The sequence below is a fragment of the Elgaria multicarinata genome, chromosome 10, assembly GCF_023053635.1.
Source record: "Elgaria multicarinata webbii isolate HBS135686 ecotype San Diego chromosome 10, rElgMul1.1.pri, whole genome shotgun sequence".
NCBI classification, from domain to species: domain Eukaryota; kingdom Metazoa; phylum Chordata; class Lepidosauria; order Squamata; family Anguidae; genus Elgaria; species Elgaria multicarinata.
The window spans coordinates 74,761,992-74,783,951 of NC_086180.1; the positions used below are offsets into that span (position 1 = coordinate 74,761,992).

Sequence of the window (21,960 nt, forward strand, 5' to 3'; positions counted from 1 at the left end):
GGAGGGACGCCGCCGGGAGAGCGAAAGAGGAGCTCCTGCTGCAGCTGCGAATACGGAAGAGCCCGAGAAGCCATGAAAGCCAACAAGGAAGCGCTTTTTAAGCAGGGCCCAGCTTCTCCTTGGTTTCCATGACAGTTATTAGGTAACAGAGAAATTGAATTGTCTCCCACAATGCTCTGGAGAGAGGAAGGCGGTGGTAAAGAGGCTGCTCCCGTGACAGAGCAGCGGAGTCCGGGCTCGCAGTAACTCGCCTCCCTGAGAATTTCAAACTCCCCGGATTATTATGTCTTTTTTGGGACGCTTTTCTCCCGCGCTCTGTTTAGGTTAGCGGGGTGGGTGGGAGGGTGGGTAGGTAGGTGGGTTGTTTTATCATTGGGGGGGGAGGGAAGAAGACCTTGGGTCTCCCCCCGCCCCCAAATCCTGCTTCCACAAACCACACACGCGCACCCTTAAAAATAACAATAAAAATTCCTGGCAACGCAAGGATATGAACAATTATACAGGTGGGCTACTCAGAGGGAGCGAAGCTCGAAGGCGTCCAATCAGGCTCTGGCAACCTGCAGCCCTGTCAAAATGCCTCTCCAACGGATCTCTGTAGTCCCAGCGCGGGAGACTGCCAGCAATGGGAGAAGTTCAATGGGCAGAAACAAAGAGAAGAACAAGGAAGTCGAGGTAAGAGGAGAGGAAGGTTTGGTTCCAGGGACCGACGGGGCAAACCGTGTTTGAAATAAGAGGGAGCGAGGGGAAAATCCCTGCTTGCTCAACAGGAGGAATTTGGTTGGGGGGCAGCTGCACACATGGTTGCAGTAGGCTGAAATGCAGTCTTTGCGAATGCCTTGCAGGCAGGCTTCTCCCAATGCATCTCTGGGTTATGGGAGGAAGAGACTCTCGGTGCATGTCATGGGGATGCTGCGAAAAGAGAATGGAGATTCCCCCCCCCCCCCCCGTCCTGTTTGCATTTCTTAAAAAGGACTCCTGGAGGAAGGTGTGTGTGTGTGTGTGTGTGTGTGTGTGTGTGGTGGAAAGCATATGGTCCACTGACTCCGCAGACAATGGGCATTGTTCCTTCTGTACTTTCAGATGGCTTGTGAAAAGGCAGAGTATGCTGTTCACAATGGGGGGGGGGAAGTGTTGCTAAACGGAAAGACAGAGAAAGGTCCCCTGTTATATGGATAAGCAAATAAACTAGCAATACCAGCAGCCCACAAACTAGATGTAGAACCTTTCTGAAATATGAACAACAAAGTCTATTACAAAGTCTTCTTCATTTTCACGTTAAACTCATCTGTTTTGTTCTCATTCCATTGTTCACGGTCTTAAATGGTTTAGTAGAAATAAACTACACTTATTTCTACTGAGGAAATTCTAGGATATTAGGGATTCAGACCCTATACTCTTTAAACACATCATCACCATCATCGTACATTATTGCTTTAAAGTCTTCAGAAGTATTTTTGTGAAAGAGATAATCAGGTTACCTTGGGAAAGTAAATGTTTGCAGCTGCCTTTTTTTTTTTTTTTTTTTGCTTAAAGGCTTTGATGATGTTTAGATAATGAATGCTGTGACTACTGAAGCCAATTGCCTCCTTTTATAATTGTTGCCTGGTAAACATGCCTAATTAATCTTTCACAGACATTTTCAGTTGTGCATAACTATGGCTTAAAAGAAAACCAATGGGAATATTTTAAGATTTGATTGGGGGAAATTTACTGTATTCCCCAGTGGTGCTTTCCTGTAGCTCTTTCTCTTAGTTTCTATGATCTCTTCAATTTCAGATTTCAAAATCCCATGCATTTGCAATTTACTTAGTAGTTTAAAATATCAGTAGCTTTATTGACACTTGGCTGAGATCTCGTTTTAGCCTGGCAGTTGGCTTGTAACTAATGCAGTGATTATTACTGCCTGATTTTCAGCTACAAACATCCTCTAATGTAGTCCTACTCAAGCAATAAAATTATATTTTTCCCCAGTGGACTTGGCTCTCTGGCAACATCAAACATGCTGCTGAATACTTGAGTATCAGATTAGAGTTTCTTTGCTGGGAAAGTGGTTAAAGGGAAAGTGGTTCAAAGAAAGAAACCATAGGCATGAAAATAGGAAGAATTATTTGTTAACTCCATAATTCTCCCTTACATAAGCAACACATTAGTCTGATATCCGCAAGCTGTGTATAGTTGTTGTCCAGAACTCATGATATAACCCCATCCTCAACTCCAAAATGAAAGATTTAACGGTGTGTGTGTGTACACTCCATTTTGGGAGGATTTTCATATGAAGTGCTAAGTAAGATTTCATTTGAGAAGCCTGAATTGCTTGTTGAATGCATTATATTTCAAGACCTCATGGTGGCCTGATAGAACCAGAATTCAAGAGGATTTGGAAAACAATGTAAACTTAAAGGTGGTTAACCAGCTCCATTCTGTAGGCAAAACAGAATTTTTATTAAACATGTCAATAAAAATGTGTATGGCAAGGCTGTCTTCTGCTGTGTAGAATCTCTTACCTGTTCAGTTGTTCACTCACTTCATGCCTCCTTCAAAGAAAATAAGCTCCCTACATGATAATATTAATCCATAATAGTAAGCATAATCTGGTAGGCTCATGTGCAGGTCTATGGAAATCATTATTTAGTCCAAAACAGAACATATTCCATGAATGTGCCACCTAGATTTATAATGTACCTGAGTGAGTTGTATGTTGGGGGAGAATATGCAATTTTGCACAGTACCAGTTCTGTTTTACGTGTCCAATAAATATTCAGTCCTTTATTTTGATATTTACCAGAGTTTGCCTTGCCCCATCCCCTTGCCTAAGACCCCCTTGTCTGGACCCTCAAGGAAGGTGTAGATCTCTATTATCAAAGTTGGTAAACTGGAACTTCTTCCACTCTTCATGATGAACAGACTCAGGGTCATTTTAGCAGATCAAATCAGCAATGGATTCTACTGTCCTATCACTATTTCTCCTGTAGCAGTATAAGGCTTGCAATTTAACTCTGTTTATGGGATGTTGAATCAAACAAATACTACTTATTGCTAGGTTAGTAGAGCACCATGGGTGTCAAATGTTATTTTAATATGATAGCTGAGGCTGAGAAATCGTGATTTGTCTGAATCTTCCCTCTCAAATCTTTGCCAGTTGGGCAATACTTGAGGGTACGTTCTTCTTGTTTCATATTTTCTATTCTCTTTACCTTGACCTCATCAAAAGATTCCAACTTGACCAGTGAACAGCACTAATTTTTCACCAGTGGAGATGATCTCATAGTTACTAGTTCTCCTCTTCATTATTTCTTCTTCTTCTTTTTCCTCTTCTTCTTCTTCGGAACAGAATTGCTGTATTTCTATTCTGAGTAATGAAAGTTATATGCTAGGTTTTTGACTTAGAGTAGATGAAATGGGAAACTTGCTCTATTAGTTCAGTGCTTTTTAAACTTTCTTCCTTTTTGAAATCCTTTCTGTTGTCTTCAGGAACCCCTGCAGGTTGAAGAAGGTTTGGGGGCATGTTCTAGGCCAGGGGTAGTGATGTGTTTCCCATGGATACAAGTGTGCTCTCAGACACGTTTCTTGGCACCCTACATCTCCCACATTTTTTTAAAAATTATTAAATTAAATTAATTCTTTTGGTGCTCAAAATGTGGATTCAAAGGAATTGTTTAGTGTGTTGGGGCTCAGACCTCACCTCTCTCTTGGACTCAGTCTTTTGGACAAATTACTTGTCCTTTGAGACTAGCCACACCTCCCACAGCTGTCGTAGGCACTGCCACAGCTGTTTTGTGGCAGTGCCTATGACAGTTTCTCAAATTGCCAAATGTGTCCACAAGCCCCCCAAAGGTTGCCTACCCCTATTCTAGGCCCTACATTCTAGGGTGTACATTCAATTCCTCCAGAATGCTGGCAAGGCCTTCTGAATCTCCTATGAACTGAGAGGGAGGCCTACAAAATGTCCAGTACTCTCTGCAAGACACGTTTCTGTCTTCTAAGAAAATCTGTCTGCCACTACTGATCTTTTCATTGCAGAATGTCTGATCAGCTTCCATGAAACTATGAGACGTGGTTTGAAAACCGCTGCACTAGCTTCCTATCTAAGTCAGATATGTTTCATAACACCTAGTTTACTAAGGTTCAGAACAAGGTAATTTAAAGTGTAATCCTCTGCATATTTACTTGGAAGCAAGTTCAATGGCAGTTATTCCCAGAAAAGTATTCATAGGATTGCATCCTTAAGACTGAAATGCCAAACTGCAGCCTTCATTTGTTTTTGTTTTTCAATTTAAAATTATTTTTAAACTGTCTTTAAAGGTGAAACCCTCCCAAAGTAGTGTATTCAGTAAAAGAATGCCAGACAGTACAAATCCATGAAAACAGCAATTATGAATAAAAACAGCTGTCAAAAATATAAATAAGGAAAGGCCAATGACAGAAAATGGGGCTTCAGAACTTTCCTTAATATCTGCAAAGAAGGGACCTGATGAACCTCCAATGACGTTAATTCCAGAGGTACTCTCCCTTGTACTTGCCAATGTAACTGCCCTTGGTGGTGAACAAGTGAGAAGGGTGTATGTTGAAGACCCCAGAATGTGATCGTAGAAGGTCATCACGATATGGGTGAAGACACCCAAGTAAGTTGGGCCCAAATAATTTAAAGTGCTGATTTTAACCTTCAAATCCTTAAATTGGGCTTGGAAATACACTGGCATCCAGTGCAACTGGCACAGTATTGATGTCACATTAACATGTGGCAGTATTCTGCACCATCTGAAGTTTCCAAACTGTCTTTAAAAGCAGCCATGCATAGAATACCTTACAGTCTGGCAAGAGCATGAATAAGGGTCAAAGTAAACGTTCAGCTAATGGTGCATAGCAGAGGTATGGGTGATTGGCTTGCTTACTTGTGTGTCCTTCATTTTGTTTGAGACATGGTGATTTGGGGGTGGGGTAGGATTTAAGCTTACACTCCCCCGTGGGGGTGGGTAGTGTTTTAAAAAAGGAAAAATGTCTCCATGGATTCCAATAGAGATTTTTTCTTTCTTTAATCCCACCCACCCATAGTAGAGCGTGAAAATGGGAATGGGGAAAACTTTAATTCCCCCTCCAGAATCACCATGATCTTGATCTGAATTGGAGCATTATGTGCTTACACTAGAAAAAGTAAGCCAATCTCTCATAGCTCTGCTATATGTGATTAGCAGAACATTTAGTTTGCCCCTGAGCAACCCCACATAGAACGCCTTACTATAGTCTGGCCTGAATGTCTCCAGAATAACCAAGGCAAGATCAGTTCTCTCCAGATAGGGACATACAGAAGCTCTGTACTAGCTTAAGCTGGTAAAAGGTACTCCTAGCCAGCACCACGACCCAAGCTTCCTCAGTAGGTCCAGGAGCACTTTCAGGCTGCCCACTTGATCCTTTATTCTAGAACCTGGGGTCATCCCATGAAACTGATTGGTGGGAGATTAAGTAGAGACTTCTTCACACAGAGCAAAGTTAAACTATGGAATTCACTACCACAAGATGGCCACCAATTTGGATGACTTTGAAAGGGGGTTAGACAAATTTCTGAAGAAGGCTATCAATTGCTACAAGTCTTGATGGTTATGTGCTACCTCCAGTATCGGGCAGTAAGCCTATATAACCAGTTGCTGGGAAACATGGGTTGGAGGGTGCTGTTGCATCCATGTCCTGCTTGTGGGTTCCTGGTGAACAGCTGGTTGGCCACGGTGTGAACAGAATTCTGGACTAGATGGACCTTTGCCCTGATCCAACATGGCTCTTCTTATATTCTTATGAGTTCTTACCATCTAAAACCTGACGTATTCCTCTATCCAGACTGGGCAATTTCCCTACTCTCAGAATCACCATTTTGTCTAGATTAAGTCTCAGTTTGTTTGTCATCTATCTCAAAACTCCTTCTAGACACTGGTTCAAGAGTTCTACAGGTTGGTTAGATGGAAAGAAGAGGCATGACTGAGTGTCGTCTGTATATTAAAGGCATTTCAGCCCAAGCCTCAAATGAGTTCCCCCAGTGGTTTCACGTGGATATTGACAAGTATAGCTGACATGATGGAATCCTGTAGCAACTCATAGGCTAATAGGGTAGAGCAGAGTCACCAAGCCCCACCATCTGAGACCATTAATGCAAGAAAACATGGAACCCTATGCCCAACCCAGATAAATGATCCAGAGGGATACCATGGTCAATGATATTGAAAGCCATTGAGAAGTCCAGGAGAATCAGTAGGGTTACATTGTTCCCACCCATTCCCTGGCTAGACCTACATGTTGTGTCACATCATTACGAATGTGGAATAAAAAGCAGGAAATAACACTATGAAAGCGATATATGGAAAGTGGATGGCAAAACTTACAGCAATAATGAGAGAAAGATCAGCTATGTTTATGTTGGAATGGAAACCTTTGATAGAACATCTGAAAGAGACAGAGAAAAATGATGTATTTGTGGATTTTAGTACTAAGATGGGGAAATAGAGAAAAGAAGGAGGAATTAGGGAGAAATAAAGTACAACTCTGTGAATCCAATGTATGGGACTTAGATAAATGATAAGAAAAAATGAATTTAATTGATATATAAATGGTTTAAGAAATTAGTGGGTATTTTTGGCATGAAGAGGGCTAAAAAATGTACCTTAACCTCACCCTTAAATGTTTTTAGTGCAATTGTAGTTCTTTCATGTATACCTTTGTTTGTATGTATTATATGTGATGTCTGTATAGGTGCTGTTGGGGAAAAAAAGGAAAGAAAGAAAAAGTGGAATGTGCTCCAATAGTTATCGGTGCACTTCAATACTGCTAAAAAGCAGTAGTGTAGATCTAGCCCCTGGCATAGGGTGACTCTGTTTCCATCCCCAAATTTGTCCTGAATCCAGTTTGGAATGGATTCAAATAATTGGCATAATCCAACCCCAAGGCACTACAGACTCCCAACACGTTACCCAAGAATGGCAAATTTGAGTCTGGGTGATAATAGCTGGAAACCATTGGACCTAAACTAGGGTCATGTCTACACCATGCCTTTTCCCCGGGGTTGCCCCTGGATCATCCCTGTGCATCCAAATGACACACAGGGGATCCCGGGGGCAGGCAAGGATGACCCCTTCATTTTTGCGGGATAACTGGTTGTCCAGTTATCCTGATTTTCCCCATGGTCCTGGGACCATCCAGAGGACCGTGGGCGGTGTGCTGTGCACTCCCGGGGCCTGAAATGGGCACGGAGCTGCGCGGAGTGGCTCTGTGCCCATGGGGGTGGGGGGCAGCAATTTCACCATCCCCAGGATGGCGGGAGGGGGGTTGGGGCACCTTTCCCCCACTTACTTTTTGGTGGAGCACAATTGGTCTCCGTCTACCCTTGGTTTTTTTTTTAAAAAAATGACAGCCGCGACATCCCTTTTCCCTTCCAGGACGTTGCTCTGCCATTTGGACACTGGGGGAGGATCACGGAAGCAGGTAAGTCCGCGATCCTCCCACCTCTCTCCCTCTACACCCTTAGGTGTAGACAAGCCCTAGGTTTCTTCAGTAGTGGCTTCACCATTGCTTCCTTTAAGCTAGTAGGAAGCACTAGCAGTGGAATCTACTTAACACAGGGTATATTGTTGCTTATTAAATCCAAGTAAAATAAATGTGTTCAATTAGATCATTCACTGGTGCAAACTCAAAAGTTTCTGATGCAAATGCTCCTAAATTGCATAGGAAAATTTTCTGGAATATCTATTCTATAATTTAATGAAATGGAGCACTTTAAATGCTCTAAAACACTATATAAATGATAAGAATCAATTACTCTGTTGTATTGTACTTTATTTGAACATGCCTATCTCCTTACAGTCTTATGCCTGGTTGACATGATAAACTTGTATGACAGGGTTGGGGCAAGTTGGTGGTGCCACTGGGTGGTATCTGACATTACGCTAGTGGAAAATGCGCCAGAGTTGGTGTTGTTCTGTTAGTGCTTGCACAACTGTTAGTGGAACAGTTAGAACAACTAGTGCAAGCAACACCTAGCCTAATTAAATGATGATAATTTGATCAGTTGCTTGTGGGTCAGCTTGTAGAATGGCTTGTGCAACAACCAGTACAAACATTTATGGAATGGCTTGTGGAACAGCTTGAACAATAGCTTGTGCAAATTGAATCAAAGTACCAAATTTGACACTTGTGCAAGGATGAAAACAGAGTATTTTTGCAAGCAGTTTATGCTAGTGAAATGGCACATTTGAAGGGACGCAAGTTGCCCAAACCTGCTATAAAACACACAATATTTTTTGGGTGAAATTAATGTAAGGAAAGATTAATTGCTGCTCTTAACTTTAGTGCATGGCTGCAGGCATTGCTGCTTTTCTGCTTTGCTCAGTAATGAGAATAGGTAGTAATTGTAGACTGAGCACTCTCAGGTTTCTTATGAAGAGTGAATGATAGCACAGTTTACCAATCCTAGAAGCAGCACAATCTGCTAATCCAAATAGTGTATTGATGATGGTTTGAAAAGTATAGATTTAAATAGTACTAGAACCCAGGGTCATCCCATGAAGCTGATTGGTGGGAGATTCAGGACAGCAACAAGGAAGTACTGCTTCATGCAGTGCGTAGTTAAACTATGGAATTCCATACCACAAGATGTAGTGAACACCAATTTGGATGGCTTTAAAAAGGGCTTTGATAAATTCCTGGAAGAGATGGCTATCAGTGGCTACTAGTCTTCATGGCTGCATGCTGCCTCCAGTTTCAGAGGCAGTATGCCTATATACACCAGTTGCTAGGGAACATCGCATCCTACTTGTGGGTCCCTGGTTGACAGCTGGTTGTCCACTGTGTGAACAGAGTGCTAGAGTAGATGGACCCTTGGTCTGATCCAGCATGGCTCTGCTTATGTACTTACGATTTGCTGAGAGGCATGAGTTTTGATACTTCTAGAAGTTATTTGCTGTCATGGAGGAGAGTGTTACAATATTCTATGTCTGGACTTCAATGACCTAAAATGGAGTTGACCAAATTTATTTCAGTACTGGAATTTAAAACCAGAACTTGCAATTTAGTTATGCTTTAACATTAGAGTTGTGTTTCATACCAGCAACAAAAAGAAAAGGGACTATTAAAAAAAAGAACAAAAGTAAGCCTAGATAGTATACTAAATTTTAAATGGCTTGGATTTAACATTTTGGCAGGATCCAATTGTGCCTTTGTTCAGCCAAGCCTGCCAGTCTTGGTGGATACACTGATGGCTACAGTGTAGCGCTTCTGTGATCAAACCCCGAAACTCTCATTTCTGGAAGGATGAAGTTGCGTCCCTTCCAGAAACTAGTGTTTCAGCTCATTTGGGGTCTTGTCCCTGGAAGTGGTACATTGTGCCCACCAGCGATAGAGGCTGCATGTTTGCCAGGGCCGGCCACATGCGCATTGGGGCCAGTGGACCTTGCTGCCCGTTCAAGGGCATGACTGGATCCTGCCCTTTGTTTTCCACCATCCTTGTTTTGGGATATGATTTTAAAATAAATAAATAAATAAATAAATAAGCATGTTACTTTAAGATACTCTTTTGCACATGACCCAAGAATATTGAGCCCTTGTGAAACTTGTTCTGCTAAATTCTTAATAACAATAACAATAACATGTTACCCGCCTCTCTCTCTGGATCGAGGCGGGGTTCAACACAAATGCAAACACCATAAAATACATATAATTGATTAAAACATTTAAAACTAATACATTGTGGCTTTCTTGAATTCCGGAAGACTGTTAAGTTGACGAATCTCTCAACCTTAGATCTTACAAGTGTTGCAATATCAACAAATATTGCAAGATAATTACCTAGCAGGAGCAAACAGAAGTGAATACAGATGACAAGTCAAATCTCTTCTCGGTGATGAAGCTCAGTGGATGGCCTTTGTCAAACCACTGAGCATTTCCAGATAGAGGGCTCCTAGTGCTATTGCTTAGAAGGTATTGTGGAGCTATTCTGTCTTTTCCCCCTTAATGGATTTTTTTTTTTTTTTTTGCTGTAAGAGAAAAGATGGCACAAGTGGTGGGAAAACACATAGGGTTATGAGTGGAAGATGATAATGTCTGGAACCACATAAAACTTGGTGTATGAGGCAAAGCAATGATAGGATAAAAGCCTTGTCTGGAAGAACCTTGTCTGGAAGTCTTGTAATTTATTTGACCTCATAAGGTTGCTGCAAGTCACAGTGGGAAGGGAAGAGCCATGTGCACCACCCTTAAGCTCCTTGAAGGAAAGGTGAGATTCAAATATAAACATTATGATAAACATTATGATTAATTACATTTTGATACTGCCCTGTAGCCTAAGCTTTCTGGGCTGTTTACAAAAGATGACATGTGAAGTCTAACTTGTATTTCTGTTAAAGTAATTGGAAAGGTTTGTACAGTCTACAAATAAATGTACTAAAAAAATTATTCATTGAATACCTTAATTTTTCAAACCAGAAACATTAAAACACCATAGCTTGCTCTCTAAATAGTTCTTTGAGATTACATTGATTTTGAAGCTTTGAGTGTAAGAGTAATTTCAGCACATTGGACAGCAGTCAAGGTTCATTGTGCTATTGTGTAGATGTATTTTTGCACTTAACATTTAATGTTTCAACCTTCTAAAGAGCTAAGGATTTTGTGTTTTTCTTCTTTTTCTGAAAGCAATAGAAACTTAAATGCAAAATGATTAGGGGAAGGAGGGAAACTGCCATTTTGCAATGTTAGTTGAAATTATTTCCATAGAGTCATTCATGGAAATGGCTTTATCACAGTAGAAGGGATATTCCCCTCCATGCCCCTCTGAAGAGGCTGGTTAGACTTTAGATACCTTTTCAAACAGGATTTGTGGTCTTGACCTTCAGCTGATCTGCAGGTTGTGTGCCCTTACCTTCAAGTTTTCATGCTTTTCGTCTTCAAATCCAGGATCAGCAGCTCCTTGGTCCTGCCTACTGTCATAGGGCTCATCTACACCAAGCAGGTTATTGCACTATAAAAGCAGTATGAAAGTGGTATATAAAAGGCAGGAGCCACACTACTGCTTCATAGTAGTATTGAAGCGCACTGACAACTGTTGGGGCCCATTGACACATACCATATACCGCTTCCTTATCACTTCCATAGTGTTATATCTTGCTTGGTGTAGATGTGTCATGGGCCCCAACAGTTGTCAGTGCACTTCAGTACCATTATAACACGGTAGTGTAGATCCTGCAGTGCACTTCAATACCACTATAAAGCAGTATTGTGGCTCCTGCCTTTTATATACCACTATCATACTGCTTTCATAGTGAAATATCCTGCTTGGTGTAGATGAGCCCATAGCTTTATGCCTTTAACTCAATTGATTAATTTGCCGCCAAACTTCCAAAACTATAATCTCTTTTAAGCAAAGGCTCGTAAGAATATAACAAGTGAAATAGTCTGTTGTTAATTAGCTGTTATTAGATCACCTAGTTGTTTCAAGGTGTTACAGTTATTTGTGCCTAGCTGTAGGTATACCAGTTGTTTACATGTAGCGTCATTGTAGCTGTTTCCCTCTCTGGAGTATATTGGTGTGTGTAATTGGTTGGCTCTTTTGTATAGATCTCATTGTTGGTGATTGTTGTCTAATTTTCTTATAAGGTGAAAACAGTCTGTGCACCTTGTAAAAGCAGCTAAAGATTTAGTGATTAAGAATGTGTAACATTTGCCCAGTGAAAAAAAAAAGGAGTGGAAGTCGTATGGGGGAAGAACACCCTTGGCAGAAGCTTGGTGTAACCAAGACTTTGGTATATATTTTTGGCAGAGATGCATTGATGAGTAGCTTCACATTGGGTGATTTTCAGATGCGAAAATAGAAAAGAGTTATAATTGCTTCGTATCTTGGTGGTTATATGAGAAACAAAAATGTTAGTGACCTAAATGGTATTCTCAGAATGATTTTCAGTTTGGAATTGGAGTATATATGTGTGTGTGTTCTAGTCCAACATCCTATTTCAAAGAGGGATCAGTCAGATCTAGGATGGCCCCTAAGCATTACCAAAAAGGGGACACCAATTTGCATAACCTGTGTATATGCAGATTGATATGTATAGGTACCAATTTAGAAATAAAAACCTATAATTTAAATAGAAATACAATGTATCTCACCCTGTGTTACCGGGATAGATCATGAGGTGCTAAAAAATACCTGTCATTATGTTGCAGTATTTTATGTGCCAAATATTTCAATCTTATCAGGTCGTTAGCCCCTAATATTAAGAACTCTATAGAAGTGATGTTGCACTTAGAAATGGCAGGAAAAGTGGAAGTTAAAGAAAGAACCACTACAGAGTGATTTAGGTTTGTCTTTTAAGGTTTCATGTAGGTAAGGACTAGAGTATGTAGCTTTGGCACTTCTTTATCTGAGCCTTCTGCACTCAGTGGGGATTGCAAAATATCTCTCTACCCAAGGGTCTATTTTAAAGAAGAAGTCATGTGTATTTTAAAGCACTTTGAAGTTCTCAGAAGTGCAAAGTGTTGTTATAAGATGACATACCTTTGTTAGTTTAAGGTGAGGAAGATTCTGCACAGAAATAAGGGATAACAGAAGAAATCTCCCCTGCTCTTTCACTCTTTAAAAAAGAAAACTTTGGTGATATACATATATGATGACAACTTGGTTGTTGTTTGCATGTACATTTTACTTCATTATATAAGCAATTTTATTCCCCTCCTTTTCTATAGCCCTATCCTTGGAACTTGGAAAAGGTTACAATAGGCTTGACAAAAACTGAAAACCTTATAATGAGTTATAGGGCTCATCTACATAAAGCAGGATATTCCACTACGGGCTTGGCTAGACGAGGGGGGTTGAGGGGGATGATCTCACGATTTTATGATCGTGAGATCATCCCTCTCGTCTACACGCCATCCACAACATTGTGGCTGCCATTTTGGATTTGTTTTTGTTAAAGGAAAAGGAATGCAAGGGCGCCATGTACGTGTTTTTTTTAAAAAAAACCTTGCCTTCTCCCCACCCCACCTCTGATGGGCACAGAGCTTCTGAGGAGCTCCGTGCCCTGGGCCCGGTTCCTGGCTCCTCATGTTTAATTGCGAGGAGCTGGGACAAAACAGCGATGGAGGGCCACACGTTCCGCGGTCTCGGGATCATCCCGAGACCGCAGAAAAATCGGAATTAAACTATAGGGCGCTATCCTGGGCCAAGGGAGGGATCTTCCCTCCCTGCTCCCTTGATGTCCTGTGCATCATGTGGATGCACAGGGATGATCCTGGGGCAATCACCGGGATATCACCCCGTCTAGACATGCCCTATGAAAGTGGTGTATAAGGAGCCACACTACTGCTTTATAGTGGTATTGAAGTGAACTGACAACTGTTGGGGCCCATGACACATACTATATACCACTTTCATAGTGTTATATCCTGCTTGGTGTAGATGTGTCATGGGACCCAACTGTTGTCAGTGCACTTCAGTACCACTAGAAAGCAGTAGTGTAGATCCTGCAGTGCACTTCAATATCGCTATAAAGCAGTAGTGTGGTTCCTGCCTTTTATATACCACTTTCATACCACTTTCATAGTGGAATATCCTGCTTGGTGTAGATGAACCCATAGTGTCATGGGCCCAATCCCACACGCTGGCATTCGACACAGGACACCCAAATCAGTGAAACTCTTTTACTGTAGCAAATTCCATGGTATGAGCTTAATGTGGATACACTCTCCAGAAATTATAAAGCTGATGGTAATTAGTTATAGGCACTGTACAATTCTAGAACAATCAAAAGCTAATAACTATAACCATGTCAGAGATTCATACCACTTGGTTTCCCTGTTGCAATCTCTATAGTTTAGAACACAGGGCAAGGGGTTGAAAAGATTCCTGGCGTAATTCATCCCAGGCAACCCAAGACAAAGGTTTCAAAATACAGGGCAGGGGCTCAGGAGTTCCCCAGTGTAATCCATCCCAGCAGTCCAAGGCAAGGGTTGAAGAAAAAGACCTAAACAAATCCAGACATGCAGAGATTTAATCCAAGATTGAGGTCTTCTTTGGAACCTCCGCATTACATTGGTCAAGACCTATCAAATCCAAGGGTCAAAACGTAGGTTGAAGAGGAAATCCAGAGTAATCCCACAGAAATTTTGAAGACTGCTTTGGTATCTCCACTCTACATGGAGAGGCATAGAAAAGTCCAAGAGTCAGGATCGGTCCAAGCTATGTTATGTTCTCACAGAGAGGCTGTCAGCTTCCTTCCCTCTCAAGGGCAAAACTTTCCTCTGAGAACACTGGCAGAGATAAACTCACACTGATTCTGACATTCCAGAGGCTGAATAGGCCCAAACTTTTCTGGACCACTTCTGATCAGATTCTGGTTACAAGGCCCATTGCATTGCTGGACCTGGCCACAACATATAACAATTGCACCCAGGCAAGAACATGTGAAATCAAGGCATCATAGCTAACCTTCTTGTGAAACAAATGCCACATCTCACCACGGCCTCTGTTCTTCATCATACAGTATTTTATTTATTCTCAGGAACTGATTCCTGAATGCAAAAATATACACGAATAGCAACATGTTTGAATTGTGGCAATGCACATAAAAGTTATAGCCTGGTAAAGAATTTCGCCAGCCAAGTCACAATTTTTAAAATGTACTAATTGCTTCATAAATTATGCTGTGTTTTATACTTTGGAATCAGTTGCCAAATCCAAAGGGGAAATAAAGATGATGGCACAGAATCAGCACAAATGGAACAGTCTGACTGTGCTTCTGAGAGATGCTTGTGTTCTCAAGAGTTTCTAAGCTGAAGCTTCTGCTTGTCCAGGTTGGTTGGATCAGTTTCCATTAATGCTATCCAAGGCAGAAAACAAAACAAAAAACCTCTTGTATCAGCCATGCTGAAAACATCATTAAATGATGGGGGAAAGTCTGAAGGAAATTGTAATTTTTATTGAAAAAGCCTTCTTTGGACCCAGCTGATCTGAATAATTACAGTTTAATATGCAACTTGCCTTTTGCAGTAAGGTCAAAAACAGGCAGTGCTGTGATTGGCCCAAGATCTCTTGGAGAACATGGATTTTATGGCTTCTAGCAAGGTTTGAGGAAAAACTGATGGTTACTCTGCACAATGGTCTTTAGTTGTACAGGAGGGATTTAGCTCTGCTCATTTTTCTGGGTCCCTCAGTAGCATTTGTCACGGTAGATCATCATATCTTCCTGGGTTGTCTGTTGGGAATTAGGGCCATGGCATTGCAGTTGGTCCCAATTCATTTTAAATCTGTATTTTCCTGGCCTTTTTCATTGCAAAATCTTGAATTATTTCCCCAAAATCAAATCTTGCATGTTCACTCTCAATAAACAAAATAGTTGGTGGCTTTAAAAGTTGTTGTCTCATAGTAGAACACCTGCAGTTTTGATGAGTGCTAGTTTGTTGAAACATCTTTCAGATTCTGTCACAGTCCCTGGCCGTTTGCAAAAAACCTGCATAACAATGCATGCTTACTTGAAAATTAGTTATAGCACCCTTCCTGCTGCTAAATCTCCCATAATAAGATATGTGGGGATAGTTCATATCCTTTTCAAAAACCAGATGTGTTTTTTTTTCCCTATGCAACATTGCACAAGGGAAGTTCTTAGAAAGATCTGTACAATCCTTGGGCCTATAAATCCTGATAGCAGCTCTGGCTCCCATTGCCCTTGAATATAATTGTGCTTTATTCCTCCCTTCTGTCAATGCACAAGGCATTTTGGGACTAGTAGTTCCTGAGAGAATATGTCACATGGGGAAGCACGCATCTCTACGCCCTGGATCTCCAGGTCTGATGAAGTGTATCATGAAATGCTTGGGCTCTGCTGGTCACACCCAGCTCTGTTTTTCTTTCCTATCCAGGAGCAAAAGTGATATCTGTGAAGAATGTCTGAATGTGATTGTGGGCTGGATGAGGAGTAACTAATTGAAATGTAATTCAGACAAGGCAAAGATAGTAGTGATGGCTAAAATCTACTGTTTTCTGTTCTCGGATGAATCTCCTTAACCTCCTGTGTTTGGGGACTCTTGTGTCTTATGCCTGTTCTCTAAAGTCTTTCCCCTACCTTCAGCCTACATCCACAGTTATTTCTGTACCTTGGGTAAACTTTGACTCTTCTTTGCAATGCTTCCAATGCAGTGAATTCTATAGATCAATTCTGAGCCATCTGGAAAATCTGAATATCTTAGATAGTGTGTGTGTGTGTGTGTGTGTGTGTGCGCATATGTGCATGCATGCATCCACAATTCAAGTTTACACACTGCAAAAAAAAAATCCTTTTTATTTCATGTTTCTTTTGGCTCAAAGTTAAAAACAAGACAGATGATTACACTAAAAATGTTAATTAGCTGCAATAGTGTAAAATTATGCACAGCATACAAACTGAGACCTTCTAAATTATAGCTCCCTCATAAAGTATAAGAGCCACAGTGTGTATTTATAAATTAAGCATTCTACTCTGTTATATAATTTGCTATTAACCATTTAAACACTATCATGAGCTATAATGCATTACATTTTAAGTTACTTGGGTGGTGTGTGTGTGTGTGTGAGCGCGCGCGCGCGCGCTATCTTAAACACTACCACAATCCTTTCTACAGATAGCTTGCCTTTATGAGTAATTCCAATGATGTAATATAATGTGCATATGTAGGTTTTTTTTTCTTACCAGGGCTTGTAAATGGAGGTGGGGGAAAGCAATTTTAGGTGAGAAAATGGGTTGTGGTAAGAGGATTTAACATACCTACACAGACATACCATGGTCCTAGTCTTTTTGCAAAATGTTTAAAGACATATGGGAATAAATGGCTAGTTTCGTCCCTAGTTTCTTATTGTTAATTAGCAGTGTTGTATATAAGAGGATGCTGCTGTGTTTTTAGACATTTTGCTAATATACTTGAAATGTAACTGTATGGATGGAGAGGTATATTCTTTCTTCTAGCTGATGAAAAAACTACACTTTTGTATTTGTAAGTGCTATACTCAGAATGGAGCAAATTACAGTGTCATGTAATGTTCTCCCTAAAACAGTTATGCATACTTGCATGTCTTGTGATGTTATTGCACCATGCGTTTCCTTGTTCCTACTCCAAGTCATGGTTGTCACTGGTAGGGGCATGGAAATGCTGTGCCCCAAAGCTACAAAAATAGAATGGAAAACCAATATGGGGCTGCCATTTTCAGCAGGAGCCTCGTGTTCAACATAATGTATCATCCTCAATTTCCACTTAAGCCTTAGCTAGACCAGCCTTTATCCCGGGGCAAACCCCGGGATCGTCCCTGTGCGTCCAGATGATGCACAGAAGATCCCGGGATCAGGGAGGGATCATCCCTCCCTTGCCCCAGGATACAGCCCTACACTTTGGGCCCACTTTTTCCATGGTCCCGGGCTGAGCCTGGGACCGCGGAAGGTGTGGCCCATTGCCACGGCTTGAGCCGGCTCTGCGCATGTGGCGCAGCATTCCTGAGGGGCTAAGGTGGGGGGAGTGGGGAAATCAATTAAAAAAAAAACTTACCTTTCCGCTTGAGCGCTTGTGCGCAGCCAGCTCTTTAAGAAAATGAAAAAATGATGGGCGCGACGCCTCTCTTCTTGAGGTCGTCGCATCTTGCGTGTAAACGAGGGCGAGATCTCGCGTTATTCACAATGTGAGGTCTCCCCCCCCCCCGGACTTTACTGTAGGTCTAGCTAAGGCCTTAGTCTCAGCCCTAGTTTCCTATCTGTAAAATGGGAATAATAGCAACATACTTCACAGGGGTGTTGTGAAGATGAATGAGACAAAGACTGTAAATTATTCTGTACACCAAAGGTGCTGTAAAAAGGATGGAAAATAATACTAAGAAGAAACTTCTAAAATATGAGGCTGATACTGTATACATGATTTCCAATTCTATGCAAAATTCCATGATAGGAGAATTGCAGAAAATTTATAGTCTTGGGCCATGATATTCTGTGAATTAACACCAACATCAACATTTTCATAAGACAGTGGACAGAAACACTTCAGATGCTGCAGAAAAATATGCTATGTCTCTTTGTTTCAGAGATAATACTTCACTGCCAGTTGTCAAGTACCCATTAGGCAAGAACATTGAAGAATTTTGGAAACAAAGAAATGAGATGATGAAAGTGAAAGTACAAGCAGGGAGAGACAAAGAATTGCCTTGGAAAAAAATGAACTTTGCAGCCAGTGGCGCATACCACTAAGCCTATATAAGATACTACTGGGGAATACGATCCCGTTTAACAAGACACGTGTCCACATATCTGTGCCTCATGTCTAGAAAACTAGGAGCAAGAAGTTGGAATTTTAGTGATTGGGCACTTTGCATAAAGGGAGCAATTTTCACAAACTCCCAACATTCAGGTAAAACAAAAAATAACCAGTGAATGAGACTTGTCAGAATTCTTGCCAGTACTTTGCTGACCCAACAGAACACTCAACACTTCTGCAACTGGTGTTACAAATACAAGGCGTCTCAAACGGGTCTGCTAGGGATGGGCCCTCCACTTCACTTGACGCTCCGTTCTTGCAATAATGTTGAAATCTCCATTCTCCAACCTGCAGTGGCCTCATGGGTCTGTTAAACCATTGCTTTGCCCTTTGTACATGGTGCACAGAGTGTGATTGGTGGGTTGCAGTGGAATTTCCAGGCGTGCTGTGTGAGTGTCTGTCAATAGTTATAGGTTTTCTTTTGCTTCTACACTTACTATGCTGTTGACTCTACTGCTGTCTGAGCATATGACTAGGCAATGTTAGTCCTGGTGTAGTGACTGCCCAGCATACTGTGAACATAGGGTCTCCCAATAATCATTTCATATACTACCAAATCCATGATTTTAGTAAAACGTGCTTGTTTATAGGAAACCAAAACACTCATCTAAAACTAGTGTTCCCTTATTTCCGATGAGTCTAACTGCTTGTGCCATTAATTCATAGGGATTTGTATTCTCTGTGGTCTACTTAAAATTGAAAAGCTTTCAAGCAGCAAAACTTGAATCATGAATCTAGTTATTCTGTCATATGCAAAAGACATCTAAAAATGCATAATCTCAGGCAATACAAACCAACACTGATTAACTGGACTAAAAAAGTGAATACTATCAAGTTCAAACAACACTTTCTTAAATAAAAGAATGAAGCCTGTTGTGTTTTCTAAATAAGAAATTTGCCCAGTTATTGCCACTGCTGGATCAAAGTTGCTTATAAACATGGCATAACAATATCAATTTCTAGTTTAGTGGTGAGAACTATTACAGTGAACTTCAGAAAAGATTTGGCTGCGTTTGGACAGCATGATAGTCAACGGTGGGTTAATAGTCAACTCACATTTGGCTATTTTGCAGGTACTCACCATACAGAGAAATAACCAACTCTGAGTTGACTGTTAACCAACTGTGCATTAACTAACTCATCCCCTGACACCCCTCAGTTCTCTCACCCAAATAGTGGCACTAGTTCCCCCTTGCAATCTCTGTGCACTGCTCTTGAGAGCTGTCAAAAATGATAGCTTTGTAAAGCAAGGCAGAGAGAGAGAAATCCCTATGGGGAGCTGGGAAAGTGCCCTGTTTCTTCTGTGGAAGTGAGAGTGCCAAGCATGGGGAAGGGTGGCGGAGGTTGCTCGCACCCACTATCACCCTGGTCCCATGCCTGGCCCCCCACTTCCTCAGAAGAAAAGACGCACAACTCAGAAGAAACGGTGTGGGTGGAAGGAAGGGTCTTAAACAGCCACTTCCCAGCAGAATTCCCGTTCGTAGTGGGTGTGGGGACTCTCACAAGGGTCTTTCCATTGGGGCAACTCTTTCTTCCTGCCCTGCCCACACCTCCCTACCTCCAAGTAAGCTATTTCCCACAGGTTGGAGAAAAGAATTTCCCCTGCAGCTTAACTTTTAAACATTGAGCTCCAGGAGAAATCCTTTCCCCTGATCTGTGGGAAATGGCTTACTTGGAGGTAGGGAGGTGTGGGGTGGAGAAAGAAAGGGGTGCCCCAGTGGAAAGGCCCCTTCGGGAGTCCCCCACCCTGACATGAAGGGGAGCCTGGCATTTTTATTGTTCTCAGACATCCATTTCTGCAAATGGCTTTCCAGGAACCATAAAAATAGTGGGAATTTGGCGGTGGGTGTTTCGCAAGCAAAAATAAACAAACCACTCCCGTTCCCAGTTACGAATGCAATTGTGATCGGTCAGGTCCCCTTTTTTATACATATATTCCAAGACCCCTTGCCAAGGACTCTTTTGCCCCCACTGTCCTTGGCAAGGGGTCCGGGAATATATGTATAAAAAAGTGGACCTGACTGATCACAACTGCATTAGTAACTAGGAACGGGGTGAGGGGAGTGGTTCGTCCATGTTGGGAAAGGGCAATGGTGCCCTGCTGGGCTAGAGTGGCAGGGGTTTCTGCTTCTTTCGCCTCGCAACTGTAGAAACGCGAAATAACCAATGGTTCCTGCCACATGACACGATAAACATCGTTGGTTTAAATAAATGACTCTGTACATTGTTGGTTATTTATGTGTGTTATTTCAACCAAATAATCCATTCTGTGTTAAAAAAAATCCTGCCACATGATACAATAATGCAAGATGGGTTAAATGTGTAAAATTTTATTGTTTATAGCCTATGACCATTACAATAAATAACCCACCGTGGACTATTTAAACCATTGTAAGTTATCGTCTCATCCAAAACCAGTTGATTTGACTTTGCACATTTTTTGTTGTGTGTGTGGATCACCGTCCATTTTTTTGAAGAGCTGAACCCTGTTTTAGTCTGTTTTAGAAAGAAAATATCTGTTCTATTAATTTAAAGGAAGAACTAAAAACCTAATCAACCAGATGGTATAACATAGTGGATGGATAATTTTTATCTGATGTCTCTCTTTTATCTGCTGCATCTGTCTATTTTTAGTATAACATAGTTTTCTCCTCATTCCTTTCTGGAATTTTATTGCACTTTATGATTTGTTTTAATTGTTAGCTGTCTTGAGTGGTGCATATCCCAGAACGGTGAAATATATATTTTTTAATATAAATAAATAGTGAAGACATGACATTTCATAAGTCACAGGTTAAAATATAAATAATATAAATGAATAAACCTTAAATTGAGTTAGTCTCATAAGGACATTGATATATTGTTCTGTAGTGGTACCCTTCATAAACTTTGAAATGTAATCTCTTGCTCTGTTAGCTTCCATTTGTTGGCTTGGTTGTTGTTTTGTTTATTCATCCATTGTATGAGACAAGATTACCAGTTGACCAACTTTCACCATTGGTGCTGTAAGATTACTAAAATACAGAGCTGCTTTAAGAAACAGCAAAACAACAACAAACAGAATGAATACCAAAGGATATAATGGAGAAATGACGGAATACTGAAGTTCCAGGGATCAAATAAATGAGCACTCAATCACACATACTGCTATCATATATATATATATATATATATATATATATATATATATATATATATCTCCAAACACATAGTTTCAAAGTTGGAGTGATTCACTGAATTTAAAATTCACTTTGAATGTTTCAGCCTTAGAGGAACGAACCGAGTGAATGAGCAAGCTGGCAGACAAAAATATCTAAAAAGATCTCACTGCTCTTGCAGAAAACAGGAAAACATGTTTAGTTTTGCAGCCTACAATTCTACACACACACACACACACACACACACACACTTTTCTCTCCATTGCTGTCTTTTGCCACAAGCATGGCTTCGCTACTGTGACTACAGTATACAAACACATATTTCATGGTATAGTATCCTATCGTGTATACCCACATGAGTATCCCACTCATGCTCATGCATGAGTGGGACCTACTGCTTGCACAATGGGGATTTTGCAGTTCTAAAAATAACCCAGACCAGGGCATGTCAGCAGACATCATAGAAGGGAGCATTGCTGACTTGTCCCAGTCCAGAAATGAGTATTCCTGCTAA

The 21,960-nt window shown here is 41.1% G+C and overlaps 1 protein-coding gene across 2 annotated transcripts in view; it reads left to right on the forward strand.

The window, feature by feature from the left end:
• Nucleotides 1-595: 595 nt before the first annotated feature.
• Nucleotides 596-21,960, forward strand: part of MARCHF1 (membrane associated ring-CH-type finger 1) — a 177,689-nt gene continuing 156,324 nt past the window's right edge. For both annotated transcript variants that reach the window (XM_063136100.1, XM_063136099.1), the window contains exon 1: nt 596-672. The gene's annotated coding sequence lies outside the window, so the exon portion shown is untranslated. The remainder of the gene's footprint in view (nt 673-21,960) is intronic.